The 13,665-nt window shown below is 45.8% G+C and overlaps 1 long non-coding RNA gene across 1 annotated transcript; it reads left to right on the plus strand.

The window, feature by feature from the left end:
- The first annotated feature begins 7,259 nt into the window (after positions 1-7,259).
- On the plus strand, positions 7,260-12,094 carry LOC135903049 (uncharacterized). The gene is made up of 2 exons (XR_010564694.1): positions 7,260-7,533; positions 11,158-12,094. It is a non-coding gene; the product is annotated as an uncharacterized lncRNA (long non-coding RNA).
- The last annotated feature ends 1,571 nt before the right edge of the window (positions 12,095-13,665 follow it).

Genomic DNA, 13,665 nt, shown 5'->3' on the forward strand with positions numbered 1-13,665 from the left:
GCGCCGCCCCGTGGCCGCCAAGACACCCGCGTTCCGGCGTGCGCAAATGGTGGACGCCGCGGCTGGTGTGTGAATAGTAGAAACGCTGGATAAGGGGTTTCTTTGTGTTTTCGCGTAACATAATTGTTTTCTCGTATAGTCAAGTTACAATCCGAGAGCGATCATGTCTGTAGGTTGTGTGTTAGTCATAGCTTACGCTTTTTTCATGTACTTTAGCTTAAGAAATTCAATTAGTTCAGTAACTTTCTTGCGTCAAATGGAGGGTCTGGGCATAGGTGGTTAGAAAATTGTTTTGCCGAAGCGACGTCCGACGCCGAAGCGGAACTTTCTGCGACACAGGCTCCTTAACGCTATCGCTTAAAAATAAAGGTGGGGTCCGTGGCGTATTCGTAAAGTGATCCTCGAGCTTTGGTATGGGAGAATGCAGGGAACGAATTTCGCTTGCAGAGACTAGACGGAGCAAGTGAGAGAGCGCCATTTTTGCGTTGATGCTAGCCTCCTGAAATCATGGGTTCGCGGCACTGAAATATTTCTATCTCGGCTATTAATAAGTCGATTTGAAAACTCTTTTGTGTCAGAACATATAAAGCGGACACGTAACAACTTCCAGAGTGTAACGGGCGTTTTCTGCGTGGCCTGGTGAGGGGCCTCTAAGGGATGAATGAAAGACACACACACAAAAAGAAGGGAGGGAAGCGCTAGCAGTGAGAACGCGTGGGAATATCCATCACTCCTACAATCGGTTATTCAGGACAGTCAATTTCATAAACTACGGCAATGTCAGCCTTGCTTTGTAAGCCTGCAATAATCACGGGGCCATGATTTCAAATGTTTTTTTCTCGGAAACAAACCTACAGTATCACCGGTCTAACACAATTGCATAAAGGTTTCAGTTTTCACCAAAGGGCGAAGGATTGACAGTACTATAAGAATATTGAATTTACATAAAGTTTAGCGGGTATTTTTAAGGGCAGTATAATCTACAGTGAAGATTCTTTTACTAACTAAGCACGCATTGTGTTAGGCGCCCAGGGGAACATATGAACAGAGTTCACTCGATGACCTCAAGTACGCGCTGTCACAACGCTGGCATGGTCGAGGAGCGCCGGCAGCGGGGAGCGTGCTTGTCCCGAAGCGAATGTTTTGTGCTGTCGCTTCCTGCGTCATTTCAACTGTACTGCGACTCCAAAACTTAGCATATCACGTGACCTGCAATCCTGCGCGCTCGGGAAGACTGCGCGCTAAAAGATCTCATTGCCTTCACATTTTCGGAAGATGATTTTTAAACCGAACCTTTCTTTGTCTCTTCCTTGGGGTTTGGCGCTCGTGGTTTTTTCCTCGCCGGATATATTTGTGCATATTTATAGACAACTTTGGGACCGGGTGTGTACAACTGAGTATGCACCACTGGGTATGTACCCATTATTTGCCATTATTGGCACTCCCAAGCTCTCACCTGGCATACTGGCCGCTTGTGGCCTTTGCTGCCATTGCGACCACCTTGTTGGGCTGCTGTTTGGGCTGCTTCATGGTGGGCCCAAGTGGCTACTAATGTATCCGGATTCTAGCTGGTGTACAGAGCTGCATCCAGCTGTGCTGTGTCCCTGCCTGCTAGCACTGCAAGGACTGACAGCGTCTGGGCATACCGTGTGGCTACGCTGTCGGTATGCCTACCCATACTCCATCTCACAGGTACCTTGCAGCACTGGCGAAGGTACGAGGCGTACGTAGGCAATTTCCTCGCGCAACGGAATATAGTTCCGGGCGTAACTGACTGATTATTGGCAGCACTAGAGAGGTTTATCTTTAGGCGCTACATGATATGGTACAGCGATACGTGACACGTTAGGGCTTTTGTACATGCGTGTCGTATACCGAGAATTACTTTGACAGTTACCGCCGATAACCATAACAGCCACCTTTACCATGATCACCTAGCAACATGGCAACGCACATACAGCGCCAAGCACCCACTTCAATCTGAATTCCCGCTTATTACTGGTGCTCTGCCCTGTCAGCAAGGAAAAAGCGACAAAATCTGTCATCTCCGTCTCATTTCAAGTTGAAGTCAAAGCATTAGGTATGTTTTCTCGCAATTATTGAGATCGGCTGTTTGTTTTAACGCTGGTATGACTACAGACACGGCGCCGAGCCGTAAAACTCGTTTGATTACTAGTTAGCAGATGGCGCCACAAAATTAGCACTGGTGATGCGTTGACGATGCAGTACGCTATAAATGCCTAATTGTTCACTGATTCATTAATTTGCTACCCCGCTCTAGCATGGTACGTGATGACGGTAGCGAGAAAACGCCAAGTAGATACCGAGCAGACGCTCTGGTGCAGATGAACATTCATAAGGGCATTCGCTCGTACTACTGGCTAAGGAGGCTGCAAAGTAACTGCAGGGAAAGTGTACAGGTGAAGCGAAGCTCTGTTGTCGCACGCATGTAAATGCAGCTTATGGTTACGGCGTCAAAACATGTTTTGTGTCAATCCACCAACCCTGGAGCATGTACCAACAAGATGGCAAGCAGACGCTAAGCAGACGACGCGGCGTGGATGAGCATACCTCAGGGGCATTCGGCCTTCCTATTGACTAAGAATTCGTTTAGCTTCCACAGTGTTGCAAGGAACTACTGAGAGTATAGCTGTCATTAGGCATTAGGGGGGGGGGTGGCACTCCGTGCATATCGATGATTCTAACGTTTTCAATTTGGTTACTGCTCTTTTCTTCTCGTCGAACTCGTTGATAATGCGTGCTGGTGCTGCGGCTGCTGCCATACGTGCCTGCTGCTTATATAATACGCGGTCTTTATGATTATGGAGAATACGCTAGGTTGACGGGAAAAATCTTACGTCTCTTTCATTTGACTGCACTTTCTGCACTAGTTCTGAAAGTGCAGCACCTTGTTATTCGTTTTTGTCGCACAGCGCGCGCGCGAGCCCAGGCGGAGCTTCGAAACAACGATCGACTGCCGCGAGTGCCGTGGAGCTTTCGGTTTTATGGCGTTTTCAGCAAGAAGTTTTTGCTGTTCGCAACCCCGACTGCTTGTTTCTAAGGCAAGGAAATGGACACGTTTACGAAGCGGCTCTTAAGGGAAACTACTTAGGGGTCGTGATATGCATGTCCCGAGCTTATTAATTTTATCTTTCGTCCTACTTTCGTGCGTAAGTAGCACGTGGCTCGCGAAAGCCCCAGTAAGCGCTACTAACGCGGTCACCACGTTTATTGTTTGTTTAGAAGGCGCTCCAGTGAGAATTTCTCTGGTGATGCTACCTAATTAAGTCTGATGAACTTTTTGATAGGTTATTTATATGACGCCCGACTTTGTGACAAATTTTGACTGCATAGTGGGACGTAGAATGTATCACTGGGACGTTGGCAATGTGCAACACTATGTGACGCCTTCGCAGACTGCGTGACAGCGCCCACAGAAACAGTTCGGTATTGTAAGTGTGCCTGTGTTTTTCTTATTTTTGGCATTATTTTTCTCTCATCCATCGCATCCCTTTCCTCCTCCTCCGGTACAGGGTAGTCAACCGGGGATAATCTCTGCTAACCTCCCTGTCTTTCCTTTGCCTCTCTCTCTCTCTTGCCTTTGATACAGTGCTTTTTCAAGACGTATCCACGGCGTGTTGGGATGAGACACCGCTAAAGCAGGCGCCTCTCAGTGGCTTAGAAATCATATTGGAACTGAAACAGAAAGATTTCTCCATCCCCTACTTGATCAGAGTCGATCACCAAGGACGAGGTGTCTACCAAGTCGAGGAACGTGTACGGAACCGCCCTGATGCGTTCGCCCTTTGCGAACGCGAATAAGTGCACCAACCGTCTCAAGCGACGAGTTTCCGCGAAAAAACAATAACGGAAAATGTAACGACCGTTCATGCGTTGCACGTCTCCGTCTTTAAGGGTGCTGCGATAGTGCCGACTGTTGGACTTTTTAGGACGTATCCGTAACGCGTAGAACGAGAGATATGTGTATGTCCTCGTTTATATTGCGCCATAGTGTAAATTAAAGTTATTGCTTTTGACAGCTTCGTGAGATTGTGTACGTCAATAAATGTTTCAAAGATTTCTAATTACGAGACACTACGACCGATAAAGGGGGTATGCTGTCTGAAGCCACGCCAATCCAAGCCAGTGACACGGTGAGGTGCCTGCGTGCGAGGAGGTTTTAAAAAATATTCTGAAGTGGCAGCTCTCGCAACTTCTTAGTAGCACAGGTGAAACCACCGCTTGCTCTGACTTCACCTGTGAAAAAGTGCTGCGACAGCTAGAGTCCGCTCATAAATGAAGAGCTTTTGTTTTGCTACTGTAAATGCTAGAGTAAGTGGAGAATGATAGCACGCCGTTCCCAGTTAAAATATGATGTATGATTCAACGAGAAGAAAGGGGGTTAGAACGACAGAAAGCTGAGCTAGTTGGTAAGGATTCATTATGCAAAAAAGAGGAGAGGCGTGCAGACAGGACACAAGGTGTGCTAAGTTTTCGTGTTGTCCACTTCTATACTCTTGTGTCCTGTCTGCACGCCTCACCTCTTTTTTGCATAAAGAAAGGGGGACTGAGGGGCCCGATCTTACAGCAAAGCTGTTAAGCGTTTCGTAAGCCCGTTTCGTGCCGTCAGAAACCTCGGCCCAGCTGTGCGTCGCCGAACCAAGCAACCTCCTCGCATCGCACACGTGCGCATACGGTGCAGTCTCGCTGCGGCATGCGTGCGCTTCGCCTACCCTCTCCCCAGCCGAGGATAGGCAAGTGTTCGCTTAGCAGTGACGTCACTGATATGATAGAAAGCTCTGAGAAATCCCCTCCCATCACACTTGGGAGCAAGGGAACCCCGCAAGGGTCGGTGCTGTCACCCTTCCTATTCAACATAGCGATGAGAGGTCTCCCGGCGGAACTCAATAAGATTAAATCGATTAAATTTAGCATGTACACGGATGATATTAACATCTGGGTTAACAGTGGGAGTGACGCAGCCATCGAACTTAAACTACAGATAGCGGCGAATATGGTGGAAGAGTATGCGGCCAGCAGAGGCTTGGCGTGCTCGCCACAGAAATCGGAGCTGTTAATCCTTGAGCCAAATATTCAAAGGGGACACGCTGGGAGCAGCAGACCCATCAATGTTTTCGTAAACGGCAATGGGGTTCCAAAGGTGGAGGAAATAATAATTCTGGGCATGTATATCCAGAGAAATGGATGCAACCTCACGACAATCAAAAAGCTAGAAGGATACGCGGCGCAGGTCGCGAGGATCTTTAGGAGAATTTCACTCAAAGGCAGGGGCCTCAAAGAGAACAGCCTCCTCAGACTCGTGCAAGCCTTCATTACCAGCCGTATAGCGTATGCCACACCATATCTTGTGTTTAAACAAGAAGAAAAGGAGAAAATAGATGCGATCATTAGGAAGAGCGTTAAAAGAGCCCTAGGGCTCCCAGACTCGACCTCGACAGACCTCCTCCTTAAAATGGAGGTTCACAACATGCTAGTTGAACTCACTGAGGTAATACGAGGGTCCAAGTTGGAAAGATTAGGCCAGTCTAAAACAGGGAGAAAAATCGTGGAATGGGTAGGAATCCAATGCGACAGGGGTGCCCCGACTGACAAGAAAGACATTCCGTTGGACGTGCGTAAACGCTTCCGAATCACCCCGCTACCTAAAAATATGTATCTTATCTACAACAAAGAGAGGAGAGCTCACAGGGCTAAGGCTCTAGTAAATAAACTTAAAAGCACACCGGCGCATAACGTAGCGCACGTGGACGCCGCTTGCGGCAGAGACGGGGCTGCGGTATCGACGGTGGTTGCCGACGGGTGCGTTATTAAGATAGCGTGCTCCACGTGCACGAGGGACGCCTGTACAGCCGAGGAGGTTGCAGTAGCGCTCGCTTGTGCGGGAACAAAAGCGGGAGTAATATTATGCGATAACAAATTAGCTATCCGAAATTTTAAGAAAGGGAGAATCTCGGAAGAAGCTCTCCACATTCTACTCAAAAACACTCCCAGGAGGGACATAACTTTTATTTGGGTACCGGCCCATGAAGAAGTCCCAGGCAACGAAGCCACTCACGAGCTCGCCCGAGCACTCTGCCACCGGGCAACTCTATAGCAGCTATAACGCTATAGAAAGAAGAATCTTTCCGTCTCCGCATCGGCCTCTCTCTCTGGAGGACGCTCGCATTTGGCGACGCTTCCAGGGAAACAATTATATATCACCACATTGGATTTACTTGACACAGACGAGGGACTATAACGACGCCCTCTGCAAGGTTGGGGAGCGGTGGCGCTGGCTAACACTCCCAAGGTTATTTCTAGTAGTAAAACATAAATACCCAAGGAAGTGGATGGGAAAACGGCGCCGCGGTAGATCAATTGTTAGAGCATCGCACACGTAATGCGAAGGCGTGGGATCGTTCCCCACGTGCGGCAAGTTTTTTCATCCACTTTTATTGCATTTTATTCATCATTTCTTTATTTAAATTAGCAAGTTCAAGTAATTGCCCCCATGTTGTCCTTAGTGTCCTTGTTGGCTTCTCATGATACATATGATTGAGTATTAACACCGTCATTTCCCAAAAAATTTGTCACAGCGTTCAGGTTTCCCCACAAAACCAGGGACACGAAGAGATACATTAGGTGAGATCTGCACAGCGAAATTATCCATGTTAAACACGAAGAAAGTGAAAAAAAAGAGCGCTTTCTATTCTCCATTATTTCCTCATGTTTCTTCGTGCTCCGAGTCAGATGGCGGTGGCCTGGCTCCACTTTCACGACGTTATCGTCACTCTGGAACTTCTTTTGAAACGTGCTTCCTGCGGTGCTACAAAAAGTATGCATTCATGTCCTGACATCAGGAACTAATCTCGAGAAGGCCGCCGAAATAATGCTCCAACTTCGCTGCCGATGTGGGATGAGGGGCAACGAAAGCCTGCAGAACCATTCATTTGCCGTGAAGGGGGCAAATGAGTCAGAAATAGCTACCCGTACTGACAGAAGCGGGCAAGCTTGGCGCCTGCCCGCTTACACGTGCGCTTTGACTCGAGGGTCAAACCGAGGGTCACAGGTGACGCATGTGCTGGCTCTCAAGGGCACTTGAACGAAGCGCTGCAAAAGCATTTCCCATTCGCTTTCGGGCCAAGTTTGCCCCTAGCTTAGCGAAGATAAGCGCGTCTGCTTGCTTGGTCCCATCATGCACACCACAGCCGTAAAAACTGCAACTCCAATTCACCTGGCTAAAGCCTAAGCACTCTTGCCAGTATTCCCGAGACATCCGTGTACATAAGGGGGAGCTGCCGCCCATCGCGACAGTCTTGAGGCGCAACCGATTCTGAATCATGAGGCCGCTTTCTGTAGTCGTCGTTCCCGTCGTCGCTGTCGTGCTGTTTTTGGGCGCAACCCACGCGGCTTGCCCGTCGATCCGGGGCCAGTTCAGCGACTGCAGGTTTGAGCAGTGCACGCAAGAGCAGTGTCAACGTCGGGGTCTGGAATGCTGCCCCAAGCCTTGTGGTGGCACATGGTGTGTCGAAGGTACGTCTGGGGTGGAAAAATTGCAGATTAAGCGCAACGTGAACCAATTGCACAATACTGCGCAATATTCAGTATACAGTGTGTACAAGCAAACGTTAGCCAAGTTCTGAAAAATAAAACATGGAATATACGAGGACGCGAGCAAGGGTATTTTGTCAACAGTGACGTACTGCACCAGGATGATCTTTTTTCGTAATTGAACTATCGATAATTACATTAAATTAAATAAAAAAATTTATTTACTGAATTGAGGGCGCGAATTTGGTAGAAAGGTAATAATTCTGTTTTAAAACACCCTATTTAATTGTTTTCATTGTGCTATGTCTGGCGTAATTATTTTTTCCTCGCTATAAAGAAAGCGCACGAAGTATGAAAATATTCGCATGATTACACGTGCGCGCATCACGACACCAGCGATCCCAGGCATTGCTCGGAAGAATGAACTCAGATGCTCGAAAATTCGCCCCGAAAAGTCCATAAATATTACTAAGATTGAATTTCATGACGCGTTTTCTTCCAATGTTAAACTCCTGCCTGCTAGATATTTAAGCGGCCTAGTACAATATCATTTACTGCAATTGAAAATAAATAATTTGATAGCGACGGGTGCATTAATGTGTGTAGAGAAAGCGGGCGTAGATATTTTTTACGGAGGCGCTATCGTGGTCTTATTCATTGAGACTTCCTTATTTTAGACCTATATTTGAGACAGAATTATTCGCGGCTTTAGCTCTTCGAAAACTTCCGATTAATTCTTCGACAGCTGCAATAGTCCCATTCCTTCTCAATGTGCACAGCACTCACCTAATCCTCAGACAATACACTTTTGAATACACAAGAAAAAGTAATCCCTTCGGACCGTTACGCCTGGTGCACTCGATATCGGTACCAGGTCATCGTGATCTGTTTTTAAGTGAAATTGCCGGCACACTTGCACGTACAACTCTGAATGGGCCAGTGATGTCTGTTCTGCCAACTTCTGGTTATATCACCGCGGCAAGACTTATAAAACTTACACGTTTAAGTACTCTAGAAAACAGACATTCCAGATAACAGACTTTCACCATTTGCGTTTCCCATGGGACAATCAATGGTGTGGGAACACGTAACTTGGAAACCGCCCTTCCACCATTAAATTTTTATTCAGACAGGTATGGAGCTGTCCCCTCTATGCCATACCTGCAAAGAACCAGAAAAGATTCATTATGTTTTATTGATATGCTGCAAATTTACAAGCCAGAGAAAAACCTATTTCGAAATTCCATTCCGCAAATTAGGCATATTGCTGTAAATACTGAAAATATTCTCTCCTTTGGGTCATCTACATTGTGTTTCAGTTTAGCCATAGTAATGTATGCATGACCATCTGCGAATTTCTTTACGGCACAAGGAGAATACCTGGTTGTCTTACTGATTTATTAATTCATATTTCGCAATATTCCATTTTGAAGTTAAATAAAAGTTATGGCCTCCTAGCCTGCTAGTTGCTATCCTTTCATAAAGCACATGTTTTCCTCTAAGAAAAAAATGAATGTCTTTAAAATTAGCTTGTCTACTTTAATTCACTGTACAATTTCAAGTTTAACCTCGCATTTACTTTTTCTCTCAAGTTTTCTCTCACCTCATTCGTTTAACCGCCGGCTTCTTGGCCAATCGCATGTAGTGGGTACGCGCCATAATGTAAGGAGCAAGCAAACTAGCCAGTTCTTGGCCGATTCCCCGGAGTGGGTATGCGCTACGAGCTCCAAGGTTCTACATTACACGGCCGGATTTCTCGCTGTCGAAGCGCTCAGGGGACTGAAGACCCTGGACTGTGCTGATGTCCGCGGCCGGTTATCCTGCTTTCCAGAGCAGTCTGGCTGGTGACAGGCCTGTGCTAGCAGTCTTGCGGGGACTGCGTTGCTGGCCATGCATGGGAAGGGTGTCGGTCTGTTTAATGACAACCAACGACTGTTCACAAAGCTGTGTGGTGGACAACGTAGAAGCCAAACCGTCATCGTCCCGCCACCGAGACGAAGTCTTTCAGTGGGCCTTCGGTGTGAAAACTAAAGAGTGCATTACACACACCAACCGCATCTTGCGAACGTATTATAGAATTTGTCAAATCAGGGACATGCCATATGTACGAAGAGTTTCTTAATATTATCATATACATGTCGTTGCTTTACTCGGTTCGCTCCCTAGTCCCGGTGGAATGAAGCCGTTAATTCTCGTGTCTCCTGCGTCTCCTCTCTGTGTCCGGGTCGAACCACCGCGTTTATGGATAAGCTGCCGAGCGTGGTCTCACCCAATCACAGCAGCCATAAAGGAGCGACCGCGGTGTGCAAGCGATATCGCACGGAATAGCGCAAGATTTTCTGATCATAATACTACACAAACATTTGTGTCACTGCTTCACATTATGGGTGAGACTGAAATTTTCTTTACTTTTTATAAACCTTTAAAATAATTTGAGATTCCTGCGGCGTTCAAGACCACTGAAAACGACTATACAGGAGTGAGCACATAATAGTAATCATTGTAAAAAAAAAAAGAGGGAAAAAGAGGGGGGGAAAGAAAAGAAAGTAGAGAGCGAGAAAACTTAATTTTTTTATACATGCCTTTAATGTTCACTACTGTATGTCCTCTCAACTTAGGAGCTTGCATATGATGAAATTCCTTCACTTATCTGGTGTGCGTCACAATGCCTGTAATGAAACAAGAACATGATGCCACATGCACGTACACTAAAATAAGTTACACTTTTATAAATGAATAATGGTTAAATAGGTCTACAACTCACACACACCCTTACACCCGTTTTGGGTTAAGGGTGTCAGTTACAGACCGATTTATTCAGTATTCCCTTTTAAGGGCGCAAAATATTTTACTGTGTAGTGCCTTGTGTCTTGTATTAAGTGAAAGAGTCAAGTGTTAAACCAAAGCACCGAACGTCGATTTAACGACGTGAAAACGGTATGAGATTATTTAAACAAAGAAATGTTTTTCCAAAACCGAGTGAACAAATACACAGGCTGCCTGCGCTGGCTGAGGTGCCTTTCAGCAGCATCCGTGGCCTTTTCTGATGTATAATCATTCGGAACAGTTCCAGATGACGATGTTCTTCTCCCCTCGAGACTCCAATGAGTGCTTCTGCCCTTTACATTCGAACGCATACGAATACTTGACAATTTCATATAGAGAACTCCCGAATAGAATATGAACCGAATACCAAGGACTATTCGATTTGCATTCGAAATGTCGAATATTCGCGCACACTTAGTTAAAAAAACTACTTTTAACACTCACGTTAGTGTGAACTTCTCGTCTGGTAACGGAAACACCAAGGAATTGAGTGGTATATAGTGGTATGCTGCTACACGCCGTTCTTTTGAATGTCCGTATTTCTGTTGCACCCGGTAACAGTCATGTTAACTATGGGCCCAAACAAAGCTTTGAACATTCTTTGAAATTGTATTGAATGTTCATAAAATTGAACTGACGTGCTTCACGGCTTACAGTGCCACATTCGAAGCTTTAACTATGTTGCGGCGTTTAAATGCGTCAGAGTACACGGATGTGTTCATTGTGGTGGTTCTTTTCGTACGCTCAAGTATCTGTACATTGGCCATTTCCTTCTTCTAGGTGTACCCAGTCCTGTAATGCTGTTGGCACAGTACACTGGAAGTCACCACTGTCCCCAAGTTGAACCTCCACAGCCGGGTGAATGTGAATCAAGGCCCCACAACGTCACTTGTGAAGATCTCGGATGCCACGATATCGGTGCCATCTGTTGCAAGCTTGCTTGCGGAGAGCCACTGTGCGTCGTGGTTAAAACACCATACTAGCTTAGCTTGTCTCTGTGAACACGCAAGAGAAAATCTCAATAGATATTGCAGCACAGAGGAATATATCATGGATGAAAGCATAATAAAAGTGCAGACAACATGGGGGAAAGAAAGAACATAGGAGAGACCCTGACGTCACGTTCTTGAAGCCGGCAGTACAGCCATGTTGGTTTGCCATCTCCCTTTGAGTCTCCAATCAGATCGCTGGAGCAAATGGCGCGAGCTTTGAATTTGCATAACTACGAGCCGCCGGGAGAGTGCGCTGCTGACGAGCGTCAGAACAACTATGCAATTTCTGTAACAGATTTTGTGAAACCGACGTGCACCTGAGTTTTTCTGTGGCTCGTTGAAGAAGACGGCGAATACGAGCGCCATGATTACGTGAGTGCTGCTCTTGCAAGCGGACACTCACACTCACAGGCCCTAAACATAACTTCAAAAGCATACACACCACACTCCAAACTTAGCTTGTCTCGCAAACAGAATGTGCTTCGAGGAAGACCCGGGCCGAAAAATCTTATCTCACAGCAGCAGCGAGAGCTTAAGGAGCGCGGTTGCTATAGTAACGCGGTTGTTTGGGACACCCCTCCCAATTCTCCTTTGCGAAAAAGAGCACGTGACCACTGCCACACACACTCTCAACACATCCTGGTTGACTGGGGCCTTTCCTACGCTTTCCTTCCTTGATGGAAGACAAGGATCCGAATAAAATTAAGAATGTTGCTATAGAAGAAGTTCCCAGGTTGTGGTCGATGTTGCCAAGTATCTTTTCTTTCCTGTATTTTTCCCGCATAGCGATATACTTAATACCATTTCATCTCTGTAAAGTAATATGGTGCACTACTACTACTACTACTACTACCACCACTTCCACTGCTACTACTACTACTACTACTACTACTACTACTACTACTACTACTACTACTACTACTACTACTACTACTACTACTACTACTACTACTACTACTAAACCCGCCGTGGTTGCTTAGTGGCTACGGCGTTAAGCTGCTAAGCACGAGGTCGCGGGATCCAATCCCGGCCACGGCGGCCGCATTTCGATGGGGGCGAAATGCGACATCCGTGTACTTAGATTTAGGTCCATGTTAAAGAACCCCAGGTGGCCCAAATTTCCGGACTTCTCCACTACGGCGAGCCTCATAATCAGAAAGTAGTTTTGGCAAGTTAAACCCTATAATTTAATTAATTTTAACTACTACTACTAATAATAGTCATCATACTATCTCTAGTCGTGCAAACAGCGGAGAGTCTTACCGCCCAGCGCTATCAATTCGCGGTCAGCGACGCCTCCGCTAGCAAGACATAATTTAAACATAAATAGGAGCAAGCAGTCTTTATTTCATGATGCTGTTTGCAGCTTAAAGACGGGACCAATGAATAGACCGGACAAGGCAGAGCTCTGAGTATAAAGTAATATATATATATATATATATATATATATATATATATATATATATATATATATATATATATATATATATATATATATAATTTCGATAATACAGATTATAAGGACATAATCAGGCACGCAAGAAATTTCAGACAGAATACTTTTGTCGCATAGAACCTTGGACTGGTTGTATTTAACATCGGATTGATTCGACCACAATTAATCTGATTTCATGCGACGGGGTGAGCAGCCTTGCTTCAACCGTCTGTTGTTTTTTTCTGGTGGGAGGTGCACTGTTTTTAAGCGGCGAGATAGTACGCGAACACTAAAGAGAAAAGTAAGTTGAGCTGTACTAGTAAATTGCGCTTCTACAATGCCACCAAAGTCCCTCTTACCCTGAGATCAAGTTTGATAAGTCAGTTACGACGCAAAAACGAAAGACGGGTGGCGTCGCCACCTTGAAGTTCCCGCGCCAGCTCGCCGTGATGTCATGACTTTTTACCATGTCTCTGCAGGCGTAGTTATTTTTCTTCAGTAAAGATGGACTTTGTTGTATTCTAAAACAGGCAAAGACTGGACTTATCATGAAAGTGCGCCACAGCGATCTGAATACGAGAAAATGCATGCTTTGAAATCCGTGACGTCAGACATACGCACAGGCTTGCAATTCCGGTACGAAATTTTAAAAAAAGTGACAGTCTGGCTTTCACTTCTTCTTTAACACTGAACCTCTTACCACGAAGTTTGCGAAAATAGAGCTTTGAATTATGACTTTATCAGTCTAAACTGATGTAATGTTTCTCTTTAGCGGTCCCGTAAAAGATATGTCTGCCGAGGTGAGCTTTTAGAGGCACGGAACTGGCACAACGAATACTTACGCCGCTTTATATGATTAAT

This window comes from Dermacentor albipictus, chromosome 1, assembly GCF_038994185.2.
Source record: "Dermacentor albipictus isolate Rhodes 1998 colony chromosome 1, USDA_Dalb.pri_finalv2, whole genome shotgun sequence".
NCBI lineage: Eukaryota > Metazoa > Arthropoda > Arachnida > Ixodida > Ixodidae > Dermacentor > Dermacentor albipictus.